At 35.7% G+C, this 20,128-nt stretch overlaps 1 protein-coding gene across 1 annotated transcript in view; it reads right to left on the minus strand.

Moving 5' to 3' along the window:
- Nucleotides 1–20,128, minus strand: part of COL4A5 (collagen type IV alpha 5 chain) — a 218,194-nt gene that overhangs the window by 150,017 nt on the left and 48,049 nt on the right. The window lies entirely within an intron of this gene.

A 20,128-nucleotide genomic window follows, 5' to 3' on the forward strand; every position in this document is an offset into this window, starting at 1 on the left:
TGTACATTTCTTCCAGGTTGTCCACTTTACTGGCACAGAGTTGCTTGCAGTAGTCTCTTAGGATGCTTTGCATTTCTGCGGTGTCTGTTGTATCTTCTCCTTATTCATTTCTAATTCTATTGATTTGAGTCCTCTCCCTCTTTTTCTTGATGAGTCTGTGTAATGGTTTAACAATTTTGTTTATCTTCTCAAAGAACCAGCTTTTAGTTTTATTGATCTTTGTTATTGTTTTCTTTGTTTCTATTTCATTTATTACTGCTCTGATCTTTATGATTTCTTTCCTTCTACTAACTTTGGGTTTTGTTTGTTCTTCTTTTTCTAGTTCTTTTAGGTGTAAGGTTAGTTTGTTTGTTTGAGATGTTTGTTGTTTCTTAAGGTAGGATTATACTGCTATAAACTTCCCTCTTAGAACTGCTTATGCTGCATCCCACAGGTTTTGCATTGTCGTGTTTTCATTGTAATTTATCTCTACATATTTTTTGATTTCCTCTTTGATTGCTTCAGTGATCTCTTGGCTATTTAGTAATGTATTGCTTAGCTTCCATGTGTTTGTGTTTTTTACGCCTTTTTCCCTGTAACTGATTTCTAATCTCATAGTGTTGTGGTCAGAAAAGATGCTTGATATGGTTTCAATTTTCTTAAATTTACTGCGGCTTGATTTGTGAACCAAGATGTGATCTATCCTGGAGAATGTTCCGTGTGCACTTGAGAAGAAAGTGTAATCTGCTGTTTTTGGATGGAATGCCCTATAAATATCAGTTAAATCTATCTGGTCTATTGTGTCATTTAAAGCTTGTATTTCCTTATTAATTTTGTTTGGATGATCTGTCCATTGGTGTAAGTGGTGTTAAAGTCCCCCACTATTATTGTGTTACTGTCGATTTCCTCTTTTATAGCTGTTAGAAGTTGCCTTATGTGCTAAGGTGCTCCTATGCTGGGTGCATATATATTTATAATTGTTATATCTTCTTCTTGGATTGATCCCTTGATCATTATGTAGTGTCCTTCCTTGTCTCTTGTAACATTCTTCATTTTAAAGTCTATTTTATCTGATATGAGTATTGCTACTCCAGCTTTCTTTTGATTTCCATTTGCATGGAATATCTTTTTCCATCCCCTCACTTTCAGTCTGTATGTGTCCCTAGGTCTGAAGTGGGTCTCTTGTAGACAGCATATATATGGGTCTTGTTTTTGTATCCATTCAGTGAGCCTGTGCCTTTTGGTTGGAGCATTTAATCCATTCACATTTAAGGTAATTATCAATATGTATGTTCCTGTTACCATTTTCTTAATTGCTTTGGGTTTGCTTTTGTAGGTCCTTTATTTCTCTTGTGTTTCCCACTTAGAGAAGTTACTTTAGCATTTGTTGTAGAGCTGGTTTGGTGGTGCTGAGTTCTCTTAGCTTTTGCTTGTCTGTAAAGCTTTTGCTTTCTCCATCGAACCTGAATGAGATCCTTGCTGGGTAGAGTAATCTTGGTTGTAGGTTCTTCCCTTTCATGGCTTTAAATATGTCATGCCACTCCCTTCTGGCTTGTAGAGTTTCTGCTGAGAAATCAGCTGTTAACCTTATGGGAGTTCCCTTGTATGTTATTTGTAGTTTTTTCCCTTGCTGCTTTCAATAATTTTTCTGTCTTTAATTTTTGCCAATTTGATTACTATTTGTCTCAGTGTGTTTCTCCTTGGGTTTATCCTTTATGGGACTCTCTGCACTTCCTGGACCTGGATGGCTATTTCCTTTCCCATGTTAGGGAAGTTTTCGACTATAATCTCTTCAAATATTTTCTCGGGTCCTTTCTCTCTCTCTTCTCCTTCTGGGATCACTATAATGCGAATGTTGGTGCATTTAATATTGTCCCAGAGGTCTCTTAGGCTGTCTTCATTTCTGTTCATTCTTTTTTCTTTATTCTGTTCCACGGCAGTGAATTCCACCATTCTGTCTTCCAGGTCACTTATCTGTTCTTCTGCCTCAGTTATTCTGCTATTGATTCCTTGTAGTGTATTTTTCATTTCAAGTATTGTATTGTTCATCTCTGTTTGTTTTTTACTTCCACTAGGGCTTTGTTAAACATTTCTTGCATCTTCTCGATCTTCGCCTCCATTCTTTTTCTGAGGTCCTGGATCATCTTTACTATCATTATTCTGAATTCTTTTTCTGGAAGGTTTCCTATCTACACTTCATTTAGTTGTTTTTCTGGGGTTTATCTTTTTCCTTCAGCTGGTACATAGCCCTCTGCCTTTTCATCTTGTCTATCTTTCTGTGAATGTGGTTTTTGTTCCACAGGTTGCAGGATTGTTGTTCTTCTTGCTTTTGCTGTCTGCCCTCTGGTGGATGAGGCTATCTAAGAGGCTTCTGCAAGTTTCCTGATGGGAGGGATTGGTGGTGGGTAGAGCTGGCTGTTGCTCTGGTGGGCAGAGCTCAGTAAAACTTTAATTCACCTGTCTGCTGATGTGTGGGGCTGTGTTCCCTCTCTGTTGGTTGTTTGGCCTGAGGCGACCCAATACTGGAGCCTACCCAGGCTCTTTAGTGGGGCTAATGGAGGACTCTGGGAGGGCTCACGCCAAGGAGTGCTTCCCAGAACTTCTGCTGCCAGTGTCCTTGTCCTCAAGGTGAGACACAGCCAACCCCCACCTCTGCAGGAGACCCTCCAACACTAGCAGGTAGGTCTGGTTCAATCTCCTATGTGGTCACTGCTCCTTCCCCTGGGTCCCGATGCACAGACTACTTTCTGTGTGCCCTCCAAGAGTGGAGCCTCTGTTTCCCCCAGTTCTGTCGAAGTCCTGCAATCAAATCCCGCTAGCCTTCAAAATCTGATTCTCTAGGAATTCCTCCTCCTGTTGCCGGACCCCCAGGTTGGGAAGCCTGACGTGGGGCTCAGAACCTTCACTCCAGTGGGTGGACTTCTGTGCTATAAATGTTCTCCAGTTTATGAGTCACCCACGCAGCAGTTATGGGATTTGATCTTATCATGATTGCGCCACTCCTACCATCTCACTGTGGCTTCTCCTTTGTCTTGGATGTGGGTTATCTTTTTTGGTGAGTTCCAGTGTCTTCTTGTCGATGACTGTTCAGCAGTTAGTTGTGATTCCAGTGCTCTTGCAAGAGGGAGTTAGAGCATGTCCTTCTACTCTGCCATCTTGAACCAATCATCCCCTGATTGAATTTTGAGACTTCATCAGTCCTCTCAGTAACTGATAGAACAAACATGATGAAATCAGTAAGGATTTCTTCATGATGACCTGAACACTATTAAGCAACTTGATACTTATAGAACATTTCATCTAACAACAGCAGGATGCATGTTCTTCTCAAGTGTACATAGTTCATTCACCAAGATAAAACATATTCTGGGCCATAAAAAATTATAAGTTTAGAATAACAATCATACAGAGTATATTATCATACAATCATACAAAGTATATTATCTGACCATAATAGAATTAAATAGAAGCAGAAAGATACTCGGAAAAATCCCCTAATGTTTGGAATGAAACAAAACAAGTCTAAATAACTTATGGGTCAAAGCAGAATTCTTTAAAGAAATGTATTTTGAATAAGTGAAAATGAAAACAACATGTCAAAAATGGGTGGCAGGGCTTCCCCAGTGGCACAGTAGTTAAGAATCTACCTGCCAATGCAGGGGACACGGGTTTGAGCCCTGGTCCAGGAAGATCCCACATGCCGCGGAGCAACTAAGCCCATGCACCAAAACTACTGAGCCTGCGCTCTAGAGCCCATGAGCCACAACTACTGAAGCCCGTGCCCCTACAGCCCGTGCTCCACAACAAAAGAAGCCTGTGCACTGCAACAAAGAGTAGCTCCAGCTCACTGCAACTAAAGAAAGCCCACGTGCAGCAACAAAGATGCAACACAGCCAAAACTAAAGAAATAAAATAAATTTATTTAAAAAAATGAGTGGCATATAATTTGCAGCAATGTGGATGGACCTAGAGAATATTATGCATAGTGAAATAAGTCAGACGGAGAAACATAAATACTGTATGATATCACTTACATGTGAAATCTAAAAAAAATACAAATAATGTATATGTAAAACAGACACAGACTCACAGATATAGAAAACAAACTTGTGGTTACCAAAGGGTAGTGGGGGAAAATAATTAAGAGGCATGAAATTAACAGATACAAACTACTATGTATAAAATAGATAAGCAACAATGATATACTGTAGAGCACTTGGAATTATAGCCATTATCTTGTAATAACCTATAATGGAATACAATCTGCAAAAATACTAAATCACTACACTGTATACCTGAAACTAATATAATATTGTAAATCAACTGTACTTCAATTTTAAAAATGGGTGGCATATAGCTAAAACAGTTCTTAGAGGGAAATTTATAGCATTAAATGCACATATTAGGAAAAAGGTCTCAAATCAATAATCTAAGTTTATACCTTAAGAAATTAGAAAGGGAAATACAAAATAAAACCAAAGGAAGTAGAAAGAGTAGAGCAGAAATCAATGAAACTGAAAGCAGAAAAATAGAGAAAATCACTGAAAACAAAAGCTGGCTCTTTGAAAACATCAATATAATTGATAAACTTCTAGCCAGGCTGACTAAAGAAAAAATACACCTAAATTATCAATAGCAGAAATGAAAGAGAAGACATCATTAGTAATCCAAGAGCCCTTAAAATGATAATAAAGGAATACTACGAACAACTCTATGCTCATAAATTTGACAACTTCGATGAAATGAACCAATTCCTAAAGATCTACAAATTACAAAACTCACCTCAAATCAAACAGATAACTTGAATTGTCCCATAACTATTAAGAAATTGAATTCACTGTTAAAAACCTTCTGAAAAAAATATTTCAGCCCAGATAATTTCATTGGCAAATTCTACAAACATTTGAAGAAGCAATAATACCAATTCTATATAATCTCTACTGGAAAGTAGAAGAAGATGGAACACTTTTCAATTTATTTTATGAGGCCAGCATTATGCTAACACCAAAACCCTATTTAGACAATACAAAAAGAAGAACATTACAACCCAGTATCCCTCATCAACATAAACGCAAAAATTCTTCATAAAACATTAGCAGATTGAAGCCAGCAATATACATAAAGAATAATATATTGTGACCAAATGGGATATGTTTCCGGGATGCATGAAGTACTTCAATATTTGAAAATCAATGTAATCCTACATATTAGCAATCTAGAGAATAAAAACTTCATTCAGTAAAAGCATTTAAGAAAATAAAATACTTATTCATAATAAAAACCTAATAAGCTAGAAATATAAAAGAAATTTCTATGTAAAAAAACCCAGGAAATCAACAAAACATCACGTATAACTAATAATTGAGACTACCAAGGCTGTACTCTAAGAGGATAACCGGGGCTTCCTTGGTGGCGCAGTGGTTAAGAATCTGCCTGCCAATGCAGGGGACACGGGTTCAAGCCCTGGTCCGGGAAGATTCCACATGCTGCAGAGCAACTAAGCCCATGCACCACAACTACTGAGCCTGTGTGCCACAACTACTGAAGCCCGTGTGCCTAGAGCCCATGCTCCACAACAAGAGAAGCCACCACAATGAGAAGCCCATGCACCACCATGAAGAGTAGCCCCCGCTCGCCATGACTAGAGAAAGCCCGCATGCAGCAAAGAAGACCCAACACAGCCAGAAACAAAATAAAATAAATAAATAAATTTATTACAAAAAGAGGATCACTGCAATGATCAGCTTAAATTAATTAATTAACTAATGCAAATCAGTAAATGGAAAAAGAGATAGAAAATATCAATTGTATTTTATATACTAGCAATGTGCAATTGAAAACTGAAACTAAGAAAGAAATATTATTAACAGCAACTCCAACAAATAAAATACTTTGGTATAAATCTACAAATTATGAACAGATTTATATATTTTAAGCATTTTTACCACAAAATGCTCATAAGAGAAATTAAAGAAAATGTAATTAAACGGAGACACATACTATGTTTGTTGATTTGAAGATGCAACATAGTAAAGATGTCAATTCTACCCAAAATGATAGATACATTTGGTGTAATTCCAATAAAAATCATAGCAGAAATTTTTGTAAATACAGAAAAGCTAGTATTAAAATTTACATGGAATTGCAAAGCAACTATACTCCAATAAAAATTAATTTAAAAATTTACATGGAAAAACAAAGTAAGTTGAATAGCCAAAACATTTTTAAGTACAATAAATTAGGAAGAAACCCACTGAAGATTTTAGGACTTTTAATGACAAAGAGACAGTAATCAACACAGAGTGGTATAGATGGAAGGATATACACATAGTGTAAAAGAATAGTCAGGAAATAAAACCACACAAATATGGTCAAGTGATTTTTAACAAAGGAACAAAAGCAATTCAATGGAAAAAGGGTAGTCTTTTAAACAAATGATATTCAAACAATTGGTAATCCATAAACAAAAACATAAACCTTAAATGAAATTTCACATCTTACACAAAAATTAACACAAAATGGAGGAGATATCTAAATGTAAGCTTTAAGACTATAAATATTTTATAAGAAAATATAGGACAAAATCTTCCTTAGGCAAAATTATTCTTCAACAATAAAATGTCTAACACACACACACACACACACACACACACATTCTTACAGATATGACGAAGAAAACACATTCCATAGAAGAGAAAAAGGATTAATTGTACTTCATCAAAATTAAAAATTTTTGAACTGTGAAAGACACTGTTAAGTGAATGAAAAGAAAAGCTCAGACTGGAAGAAATTTTGTAAATCACGTAGTAATCAAAAGACTTGTATCCCAAGATTATAAAGAAATCTGAAAAACTGAACAGTAAGTAAATAAGAGCCAAATTTAAACATGCACAAAGGACTTGAACAGATAGTTCACAAAAGAAGTTATACAAATAAGCATATGAAGAGATGTTCAACATCATGAGCCATTAGGGAATTGAAAACTAAAACCATGATGAAATATCACTACAAAGGAGAACTAATGTACAAATGAGTCAGTTTCTCTACATCCTTGTTCAGCTTTTGGCATTGTCACTATTTCTATTTTAACCATTCTAATAGGTATAGTGATATCTGATTGTGGCTTTAATTTGCATGTCCCTAATGGCTCACAATTTTGAACATCATTTCATGTGCTTAACTGTCATCTGTATATCCTTTCCTGTAAGATGTATGTTCATGTCCTTTACCCATTTTCTAATAGGATTCTTTGTTTTTTAATAATGAATTTTGAGAGTTCTTTATATATTTCAAGTACTAATCTTTTGTTGGATATGTGTTTTACAAATATTTTTGCCCAGTCTATAGCTTGTATTTTTTATCCTTTTAGTAAAGACTTTCACAGAACAAAAGTTTTTAATTTGGGTGAAGTCCAATTCTTCAGTATTTTCTCTCTTAAATTAGGCATTTGGTATCAAATGTAAGAACTCTTCACCCAGCCCTAGGTATGGAGGATTTCCCCATTTTTTTTCCTAAAAGTCTAAAGTTTCATTTTTACATTTAAGTCCACAATCCATTTTGAGTAAATATTTTTAAAGATGTGAGGTTTGGGTCAAGGTTCACCTTTTTGTCTATGAATGTCCGACTGCTCCAACATCATTTTTTGAAAAAGTTATCCTTCCTCCATCAAATTTCTTTTGCTGCTTTCTCACAAATTAGCTGGGCATATTTATATAGGTCTATTTCTTGATTCTCTCTTCTGTTTCATTGATCTATGTGTCTATCCCTCTTACATTATCACAGCTACGGTGACTAACTTAGCTATACAGTAGGTCTTAATATCAAGTAGAGTGATTCCTCCCACCTTTACTCTTCTTTTTCAATATTCATAACTGAGTTTTAAGCATTGTACTCTAACCCAGAGCCCGAACACATCAAGTGTACATCTATCTAAGTAAGTTCTCATCCCCAGTGATACTAATTTCAATCACGGGGGTAGAGAGAATGAGAGGATGAAAAAGCTTAATTTTATTTTAATTGTTACAAAGTTGGCATTATTTCCGCAGTATAGAATCTGCCATTCATATATATTAATACATTTAAGGCATTTTGAGACCATGTGAGTGACTCACTGGATGATTGTTTATTTATAGAAACAATCATTTCCACATAAACCTCTCTTTACATTATCTAACCTATGAATGCACTGAATAAACACATCTGAAAAAACATCAGTGCTTTAATTTATAACAGAAAAAGTCCTTCTGGAAGTAAATGCTTATAGAATGCTGAAATACAAATTAAGAAAATAGCATAAATGTATTAAAACGTGAAATATTTTCTTATCTATAAAAGATTTAAGCATCTCAAAATGAAAAGATAGAAGAACCAGATGTCCTCTTACCTCCTGCCCCTTACACTAACTACAGCTGATTACATCTTTACTTATGGATCTTTTCTCCTCCCTTGCCCTTCCTATCACCCATTTGCCATAAGGCTCATTTATATAAAATGCTGACCTATAAGAAAATCTACGTGTTGGAGTGAAATATTTTTCTAGAATAATAATTTCAAGTAATTCAATTATGGGTCCTGTTACACCCTGAGGCAGCATCTTTTTTGCTGTCTCCATAATGCTAGATCTGTTTGGACTTACAGAGGAATTCTACAAAACTATACACAGAGTTCAGTATTATAATTGTTTAGTTCAAAAACAGCCTTAAATATAGCCTCAATATAGCCTGTGCTTGAAATTTAATTTATAAAAACAAGAAAGAAGTACTATGTACTTAAATAGTTGCAATTCGGTTTCTTATGAAGAGTTTTTATTATTTTCTGAGCATCGGCCAATATCAAAATAAATCACAAAGTAAACAAAGCAGTCACAGTTTAACCTATTTTAATGTGCTTCACTATAGCTTTAGCCTGTTCCCGCCAAAATACTAATTTACAAAACAAAAGTGAGAATCAACTAAAATGTCAAAGAACATTTAAACGATACTATTCTTTGCATCAGTTCTATGTTGGAGATACAAGGTAAGCCCTATAAATGCTGGTTAATGCCCCATGCAATTGGGGAGCTCCCTCAAGTGAAATATGATACTTTATTTGATGGCTATGTAGACCCAAGGCTTAAGTCCCTATAATCCCTGGATAATAGACAAACTGTTCTGTACACACATTTACTCTTTTTTAAGAAAAACAGAATTGGAGTTAAACAACAGCATATCTATTGCCTTATGATTTCTACTGATGACATGTCACCAACATAAAGTATGTAAATAAAAGCCAACACAGAAAAACACCACAAAGAAGCATCTTAATCACTAAATTCAACTCTTCCAACAAAGGCTTAATTAAGAAAAATATTTAAGTCACCTATAGGCTGTCCCAGGACACTTCCTAGATGCTCACTACTTGAGTTAGCAGCTTGTGAAGTAAAATTGATACTTTTATTTTTGAAATCATTAATTTTCCCTTTGAACTCTACTCAAATTGCTTTATATACATGAAGTATACTTAGCTGATAAAACTGATAGTCTTTTCCCTGATGTTCTCTATTTTCTGCTAATAAGAGCCCTGAAATGGATGCACAATTCCAGACTCACTTACTGAACCCCCCCCTCTACCCTTGTTTATAAATGTATCTTTTTAAAAATTCCTCTTCCTTTTGATAAGTCTTGATAGGTATTAGAGGTCTATAGTTTAAGATGGTATTACACTAAACAATCCATTTTTTAAATAGTTATATAATGCTTTCGTTATAAAATGAAAATATTAAGCAAATTTAAATGCCCAGTAGAAGGTACAAGTGAGATGGTAAAAATTGGGCTAGATAGTTGGAAGAAAGAGAAATATAGCAAAACCAGGTACTATTCGGGAAAGGGTTTATACATACGATTTTATCTAGAGTCAAAGAACCAAATCCTGCAAAATACTCAGTGATTTTTTAACATTTGAGCAAAACTCATCAATCCATATGCTCACAAGAAATGGGTTAGCTTCTACATATCAAAATAAGACAGAACAATAACCAAAATTTAATTATAAGTTATAATGCAATAAAAAGGCCAGACATTTTTAATAGCTATCTATTTCTATAAAAGCATATTTTACTAGTAAATGAGAATCCCCTCTGTTGTGTTAAATACTTTATTCATCCATTTCACTTATTCAGTGAGCAATACAGCAAGTTAAATCTCTCCCACTCAACAACTTCCATCCTTCTTTTTCACCTTTAATGATGAATGTCACATTATATTTTAAAAAATGAAAACATCCTCAAAGTGGACCAAAGACCTAAATATAGTAGCTAAAATTATAAAACTCTTAGAAGAAAACATAAGAGAAAAGCTTCATGAATTACAATGAATTTAGTAGCAATTTCTTGGATAAGACGCCAAAAGCACAGGTCACAAAACTAAAAATAGATAAACTAGACTGCATCAAAAGTAAAAACTGTGCATCAAAGGACACAATCAATAAAGTGAAACGGCAACCTATGGGATGGGAGAAAATATGTGCAAATCATATCTGATAAGGGGTTGATATCCAGAATATACAAAGAACTTCTACAACTCAACAACAAAAAAACAACAACCAGATTAAAAATGGACAAAGGACCTGAAGAGACATTTCTCCAAGGAAGACAGAAATGGCCAAGAAGCACATGAAAACACGCTCAACATCACTAATCAACACGCAAATGCAAATCAAAACCACAATGCGGGACTTCCCTGGTGGTCCAGTGGTTAAGACTCTGCGCTCCCAATGCAGGGGGCCGGGTTCCATCCCTGGTCAGAGAACTAGATCCCGCATGTCACAACTAAGAGCCTGCATGCTGCAACGAAGATCTCGCACAAAGCAACGAAGATCCCACAGGTGGCAATGAAGACCCAGTGCAGTCAAATAAATAATAAATATTTTTTAAAAAAACAGATACACATCACACCAACTAGGGTGACTACTATGAATGTGGAGAAACTGAAGTCCTTATGCACTGTTGGTGGCAATGTAAAATGGTACAGTTGCTATGGAAAAGTGTAGCAGTTCCTCAAGACATTAAAAATAGAATTACCATGTGATCCAGCAATTTCACTTGCAAGTACTCAAAAGAATTAAAAGCAGGGTCTCAAAGAGATACTTTACACCCAAATACTATTATTTTCGGTTGGTCTATTGTTTGTCCAACTGCTATTCCTTGCTCTGAGAGGCAGTGGCTAATATATTTGCCCTTAAATCTATTAAATGCCCCCCAAAGTAGCTGCCTCAACCTTCAGAGAGTTCTGAGTTAGGCAAAATAAGGGTAGGCCTTTTAGAGCTAATCTTCAGGGAGCCACTAGGCTGGTCAAAATGAACAACCACAATTCTTTAAGAATGAGGTCATTTCTACTACCTCCAGCACTAAGAACTTGTACTTGGAATATGGACTGTTGTCTTCAAAGCTTCTTCCAATCTGGAGTGAAGGGGATGGGGACAAGGTAAGTTAAAATGCCACAAAGTTCTCTTACTGAGATTCAACTGTTTTTTTCCTTGATTAAGCATTTACCTGGTTGCTATAAACTTTTGATTGGTTTCCAGAATACCAATAAGGTTGATTCTGAGAGTATCTGCTAGTTTATTTGTGATTTTATGGAAATATGGATTTGGGGGATTCCCTGCTCTGCCATGTTCATTGGAATTAAGCCTGATTATATCTAAACACATTTTCAAGACAAAAAATTTAACATAGCATTTAATAGTTAAGACACGAAAAACAATTAATGGATGAAGTGCCACACTTTGATGTGGGTAAGAGACGCCCCATAACTTAGCAGAACCCACTCTACCAATTCCTCAGCTGCTCCCAGTTCCTAGAGGAAAGAATCTGTGGGGCCACAGGGAAAAAAACATCAGAAGTCTGTGCTTCCCCCTTCTAGATCATAATTTGTGTACCCAAGATCCCCAAATTCCCTGCCCAAATAGCCCCAAGCCACTTTCATGCGCCCACATGGGCCTCTCTTCAGGTCTACTCTTCACCAGCCTTTCTCAGCCCACTAACCTTTCTCAAGCCCTAAAGAAAATTATTCATGTAACCATTTTCTCCACTCTCCCAAATACAGGACAAGGCTGATAGCATTTTAATGTTTTCATCTAATAGATGTCTTGGGTTTAATTTAAAGCATTAAATGGTTTAATTATTTAAATAATTTAATGGTTTAATTCTCTCCTGGAACTCATTTTGAAGTGTTGTTCTAGAGGGTGGATCTTGCTATCTATGTGCCCACTATTAAGCCCAAGGGGTGGTCAAAGTAGGCCAGTGACAGGGACCATGGACAGAGCTTGTATACATAGGCTGGAGTGAAGCATACATTAGAGTGAGAGGCCCTTTCTGGTGCAAGACAGAGACAGGTATCTAAAGAGAAGGAGGCCAGCCAAGGTCTAGGAGCCAACTTTCCCAGTGCAATCGTGTGCCAGTGTTGAAGTCGGAGGAGTTTGAGAATTCTAAACTTGAACCTGACCTTCCAGTTCATTATAAAGGCATATTTGTCAAAATGTGAGAATAGGACTTCATTTTATTTAACAGTTTAAATTGGGTTACAAATTTTTAAAATTTTATACATATGGCATGTAGATTTGTATTTGTACTCTTGGCTCAGTCTATACAAATGTTGACACAGGTCTGTATAGATAAAACAAACCAATTTAGTTATCTCTATAACATTGATGAGGTTCAAAATGGGTAAAGAACAACAGATAGACACTGCCCAAGTAAGTTACACTTCATTATATTTATACAGTATACATAAATATTGTTAGATGAAGACCTGAAATTCGTCCATTTTCCCAAAAGTAATGTGTGCAATGCAAACTTTAGGGAACCAGCAACTTTCTAAAACAAAGAACGAAGACAACTCTGAATCAATATTACATCCCAGTTAACTGTAACACGGTGGAGAGATCCTTCCTAAAAACTAGTTTCTAGGTCTAAATAAGCCTACTTGAAGGTAGTACATTTGCATAAGTTATTTTTTACTATTATTGATCACAGTGACAACTAAAGTCCTTTCTAAGTGAAATGGTCCTGCCAACAGTTCCTAACACAAGGCCAGCCACAGACAATCATATTTTAGACCACATGACCCAGACTTCCCATGCACATGACTATAGGTAATTATAGACAAGGAGGAAGCAAGGTAACTCAAAGACAATCAACCCATAGGCTGGCCAGTGGACTATGATGTGGCAAGCATGAAAAGATAAATTATACCAATCAGACTGAGCAGATTTACTCTCATGAATTTGAACCAGGAAATAGCAAGAGATTAACTTAGGTAGCAATGAGAACAAAGCCAAGAGGCCATGATACAGAATGGCTACAAAGGTATGTTGGCCATGTGCAAGCCAATATGCATGCACCCCAATGTTCACTGCAGCACTATTTACAACAGCCAGGACATGGAAGCAACCTAAATGTTCATTGACAGAGGAATGGGTAAAGAAAATGTGGTACATATATGCAGTGGAATATTACTCAGCCATAAAATAGAATGAAATAATGCCATTTGCAGCAACAGGGATACACCTAGAGATTGTCATACTAAGTGAAGTAAGTCAGACAGAGAAAGACAAATATCATATGATATGGCTTATATGTGGAATCTAAAAAAAAAAGGTACAAATGAACTTATTTACAAAACAGAAGTAGAGTCACAGACGTAGAAAACAAAATGTATGATTACCAGGGGGGAAAGTAGTGGGGGTGGGGGAGGGATAAATTGGGAGATTGGGATTGACATATACACACGACTATATATAAAAGATAACTAATAAGGACCTACTGTATAGCACAGGGAACTCTACTCAATATTCTGTAATGACTCACATGGGAAAAGAATCTAAAAAAGAGTGGACATATGTATATGTATAACTGATTCACTTTGCTGTACACCTGAAACTAACACAACACTGTAAATCAGCTATAATCCACTAAAAATTTTAAAAACAAAAATAAAGTTAAAAAAGAGGAAACAAAAAAGTATAAGGAAGAGAAAAAAGAGAACAAAATAAATATGTTATAGATAATATGGAAACTTGGAGCTCATGAACAAGCTATCCTCTTCTGACTACCTCACCACTGGAATACACTACAGTTCCATTCTACAATAACCACCCCACCCATATCAAGGGGTAGAGTGGATATCTATTTCTAAGAACCCAAACCATCCCTACTCTTTACTAAAATAGACAGACTGCTTCTCCAATAAAGATTCAAACAAATCATATTGCATTTATTCGTATGCTAACACATATATATGGAATTTAAGAAAAAAAATGTCATGAAGAACCTAGGAGTAAGACAGGAGTAAAGACGCAGACCTACTGGAGAACGGACTTGAGGTTATGGGGAGGGGGAAGGGTGAGCTGTGACAGGGTGAGAGAGAGTCATGGACATATACACACTAACAAACGTAGTAAGGTAGATAGCTAGTGGGAAGCAGCCGCATGGCACAGGGATATTGGCTCGGTGCTTTGTGACAGCCTGGAGGGGTGGGATAGGGAGGGTGGGAGGGAGGGAGATGCAAGAGGGAAGACATATGGGAACATATGTATATGTATAACTGATTCACTTTGTTATAAAGCAGAAACTAACACACCATTGTAAAGCAATTATACCCCAATAAAGATGTTAAAAAAATATTCATTTATTTTAAAGAAATTATAAATATTTTAACACATTTGGGTTTTTATAAAAGGCAGCTGCATAAGATACCATGTTTTATGCAATTCTATTTCATGAAAATTCAGATTTTCAGAGAAAAATGTGGAAATATTATTCCCTATAAATTAGATTTTCCTTTAAATGTCCCTAGGGACTTAAGAGAAATTTTCCAGAAATGTGCTTACTGAGAATAGCAAAGAAAGTGAACAGTGAAAAATCACTAATGTCTCAAAAACAACTCCACAGAATAGAAATCCAATAAGAATGGGAGGTTTAAAAATGCAAAATATTCAAAAGGAATTTTTAAAACTGTAAAATAGATGGTTGTGATCTAACAAATGAAATACACAAAAGAATCAATGGTTTGAAAGATATAATCATTCCCAATATCCCTATTAACATGCCATTCAATCTAAACCACATTTTAAAGTGGGTTTCGACTGTTTAACATGACAGGAAGTATACTTTTCTGCTTTCCAGGGTATCTATTTTAATATAAACTTTACACAGGCTTCTACAGACTCCTTGATCTTTTATGAATGAAAAGAGAAGTACAATGTGACTCATATTTTTAACATAATCAGCCATTTATGTTAGATTTCTTATAGCAAAGGTTGTATACGCCTTCCCTTTTGACATATATTACCAATTCACCAAAAATATATAAAATGCTGTTCACAAATGGCTCAAAAAACATTTTAAGTCATAATTAACTTGACAATAGGATCAATAATCTCAAATGTATAGATTCCAAAACCTTGAAAACCATTAAAACCAGAAAAAATCCCCCTAACTTAAAAATTGATGCACAAGGTTGGTATTCCTTACTGTACTGGCCACTAATAACTGCAAATAGGCCTACTCAAATAATGAGTTTATCATGCCATTTACCTGCTGAAAAACCTATACATGCTCTAACTGGTATGTCATAAATCATATTACCGTATAAATCCCATGAATTCAGGGATATATTTAACAGCTATGTATTAACAGTTCCCAGCAAAAAGTGGGGAAAATAGTAGGGGTTCCATAAATACAACTCCTTAGATTTTCCTATTTCAAGAAGGAGTTACAACCTTAAGCAAAATGTTCTTATTACTCCATGATGTGATCTCTCTAGTACAGGCCAAGCTTATTTATCTGGGGTCATCTAAATAATAATCACTTACTTCCACCTCCTGAGTTGACCCTCTCCATACCTGCAATTTTTTTGATATTGGGCTCAAAAATTGTCAAATAAGACATTTGTCAAAGATTATACCCTCCCTCCAATAAATCCTTATTCCTTTAGTCAGTAATCCCTCCATCAGCCTATCACATTTATTTAATATGATAGAGATAAAAATAATTACAGTAAATATTATTACAAAGATTCCTTAGTCTATAACACTATTGTTCTTTCTTTAGTACAATTCCTCACCTATTTACAGTGTTGTAATCTTTAAAATCAAAATTAATATTACAAACATAAAATATCTATCAATCGCAATGGAGTAAGACAAATATACCTGCACTATGAATGAACAAATAGTGAATGAATATTAATAAATGAGCTTCATCATTCTCAGCAAGCCTACAGAAGTTGAAATCCAGATTAATGTATGCACTCCCATCTGAAAACAAAACAAGGAAAACACCATAAAGACTATTCTGGGTAGAAAAATCTAAATAATGGAGTGACATACCATGCTCATGAATTGGAAGACTCAGCATAGTAAAGATGTCAATTCTCCCATATTTTTCTGTAGGTTTAATTCAGTTGCTATCAAAATTTGAGCAAGGGTTTATAGACACAGACAAACTAATTTAAAAATCCATATGAAAAGGCACAGGTCCTAGAATACCTAAAACAATCTTGGGAAAAAAGAATAAGTGAGAGGAATCAGTCATCCCAGTAAGGCTTACTATATAGCTATGGTAACCAAATAGTATGTTACTGGTGGAAGGCCACACAGATAAATGGAACAGAATAAAGAACGCAGAAGTACAACCACACAAATAACCCAAGTGATATTTTTTACAAAAGTAAAAAAGCACTTCAATGGAAAACTATAGCCTTTCCAACAAATGGTGCTGGGGCGATTAATTAAAAATGGATCACGGACATAAATTTAAAAAGTACAACTATAAACTTTTTAAACATCTTTATTGGCATATAATTGCTTAACAATGTTGTGTTACATTCAGCTGTATAACAAAATGAATCAGCTATACATATACATATATCCCAAAAATCTTGTGTCTCCCTCCCACCCTCCCTAACCCACTCCTCTAGGTGGTGACAAAGCACCGAGGTGATCTCCCTGTGCTATGCGGCTGCTTCCCACTAGCTATCTATTTTACATTTGGTAGTATATGTAAGTCCATGCCACTCTCTCACTTCATCCCAGTGTACCCTTCCCCGTCCCCATGTCCTCAAGTCCATTCTCTACGTCTGCATCTTTATTCCTGTCCTTCCCCTAGGTTCTTCAGAAACTTTCTTTTTTTTTTAGATTCCATATATATGTGTTGGCATATGGTATAAATTTTTCTCTTTCTGACTTACTTCACCCTATATGAGAGCCTCAATGTCCATCCAATTGACTAAAAATAACTCAATTTTCTTTCTTTTTATGCCTGAGTAAAATTCCATTGTATATATGGGCCACATCTTCTTTATCCATTCATCTGTCAATGGACACTTAGGTTGCTTCCATGTCCTGACTATTGTAAACAGAGCTGCAATGAACACTGTGGTACATGACTCTTTTTGAATTATGGTTTTCTCAGGGTATATGCCCAGTAGTGGGATTGCTGGGTCGTATGGTAGTTCTATTTTTAGTATTTTAAAGAACCTCCACACTGTTCTCAATAGGGGCTGTATCAATTTACATTCCCACCAACAGTACAAGAGGGTTCCCTTTTCTCCACACCATCTCCAGCATTTACTGTTTCTGGATTTTTGGATGATGGCCATTCTTACCAGTGTGAGGTGATACGTCACTGTGGTTTTGATTTGCATTTCTCTAATGATTAGTGATTTTGAGCATCCTTCCATGTGTTTGTTGGCAATCTATGCATCTTCTTTGGAGAAATGTCTATTTAGATCTTCTGCCCATTTTTGGATTGGGTTGCTTGTTTTTTTGATATTGAGCTGCATGAGCTGCTTGTAAATTCTGGATATTAATCCATTGTCAGTTGCTTCATTTGCAAATATTTTCTCCCATTCTGAGGGTTGTCTTTTCATCTTGTTTATGGTTTCCTTTGCTGTGAAAACCTTTTATGATTCATCAGGTCCCATTTATTTATATTTGTTTTTATTTCCATTTCTCTAGGAGGTGGGTCAAAAATGATCTTGCTGTGATTTATGTCATAGAGTGTTCTGCCTATGTTTTACTCTAAGACTTTTATACTGTCTGGCCTACATTTAGGTCTTTAATCCATTTTGAGTTTATTTTTGTGTATGGTGTTAGGGAGTGTTCTAATTTTATTCTTTTACATGTAGCTGTCCAGTTCTCCCAGCACCACTTATTGAAGAGGCTGTCTTTTCTCCATTGTATATTCTTGCCTCCTTTATCAAAAATAAGGTGACCATATGTGTGTGGGTTTATCTCTGGGATTGTTATCCTGTTCCACTGATCAATATTTCTGTTTTTGTGCCAGTACCATGGTGGCTTCATTACTGTAGCTTTGTAGTATAGTCTGAAGTCAGGGAACATGATTCCTCGAGTTCCGTTTTTCTTTCTCAAGATTGCTTTGGCTATTCGGGGTCTTTTGTGTTTCCAGACAAATTGTGAAATTTCTTTTTCTAATTCTGTGAAAAATGCCATTAGTAGTTTGATAGGGATTGCACTGAATCTGTAGATTGCTTTGGGTAGTACAGTCATTTTCACAATGTTGATTCTTCCAATCCAAGAACATGGTATATATCTCTCCATCTGTTTGTACCATCTTTAATTTTTTTCATCAGTGTCTTACAGTTTTCTCCATATATGTATTTTCTCTCCTTAGATATGTTTATTCCTAGGTATTTTATTCTTTTAGTTGCAATGGTAAATCGGAGTGTTTCCTTAATTTCTCTTTCAGACTTTTCATCATTCGTGTACAGGAATGCAGGAGATTTCTGTGCATTAATTTTCTATCCTGCTACTTTACCAAATTCATTGATTAGCTCTAGTAGTTTTCTGGTAGCATCTTTGGGATTCTCTATGTATAGTATCATGTCATCTGCAAACAGTGACAGTTTTACTCCTTCTTTTCCAATTTGGATTCCTTTTATTTCTTCTTCTTCTCAGATTGCTGTGGCTAAAACTTCCAAAACTACGTTGAATAAGAGTGGTGAGAGTGGGCAACCTTGTCTTGTTCCTGATCTTAGTGGAAATGGTTTCAGTTTTTCACCATTGCGAATGATGTTGGCTGTCAGTTTGTCATATATGGCCTTTACTACATTGAGGTAAGTCCCCTCGATGCCAACTTTCTGGAGAGTTTTTATCATAAATGGTGTTGAATTGTGTCAAAAGCTTTTTCTGAATGTATTGAGATTATCATATGGTTTTTATTGCTCAATTTGTTAATATGGTGTATCACAATGATTGATTTGCGTATATTGAAGAATCCTTCCTTTCCTGGGATAAACCCCACTTGGTCATGTTGTATGATCCTTTTAATATGCTGCTCTATTCTGTTTGCCAGTATTTTGTTGAGTATTTTTTCATCTATGTTCATCAGTGATATTGGCCTGTAGTTTTCTTTTATTGTGATATCTTTGTCTGGTTTTGGCATCAGGGTGATGGTGGCCTCGTAGGATGAGTTTGGGAGTGTTCCACCGTCTGTTATATTTTGGAAGAGTTTGAGAAGGATAGGTGTTAGCTCTTCTCTAAATGTTTGATATAAGTTGCCTGTGAAGTCATCTGGTCCTGGGCTTTTTGTTTGTTGGAAGACTTTTAATCAACGTTTCAATTTCAGTGCTTGTGATTGGTCTGCTTGTATTTTCTATTCCTTCCTGGTTCAGTTTTGGAAGTTTGTGCAGTTCTAAGAATTTGTCCATATGTTCCAGGATGTCTATTTTATTGGCATATAGTTGCTTATAGTAATCTCTCATGATCCTTTGTATCTCTGCAGTGTCTGTTGTAACTTCTCCTTTTTCAGCTCTAATTTTACTGATTTGTGTCTTCTCCCTCTTTTTCTTGATGAGTCTGGCTAATGGTTTATCTTTTTTTTTTTAATCTCCTCAGAGAACCAGCTTTTAGTTTTACTGATCTTTGCTACTGTGCCCTTCATTTCTTTATCACTTATTTCTGATCTGGTCTTTATGATTTCTTTCCTTCTGCTAACTTTGGGGTTCTTTTGTTCTTCTTTCTCTAACTGCTTTAGGTGTGAGGTTAGGTTGTTTATTTGAGATGTTTCTTGAGGTAAGATTGTATTGCTATAAACCTCCCTCTTAGAGCTGCTTTTGCTGCATCCTGTAGATTTGGGGCCATCATGTTTTCA

The sequence above is a fragment of the Lagenorhynchus albirostris genome, chromosome X (assembly GCF_949774975.1).
Source record: "Lagenorhynchus albirostris chromosome X, mLagAlb1.1, whole genome shotgun sequence".
In the NCBI taxonomy this organism is placed as follows: Eukaryota; Metazoa; Chordata; class Mammalia; order Artiodactyla; family Delphinidae; genus Lagenorhynchus; species Lagenorhynchus albirostris.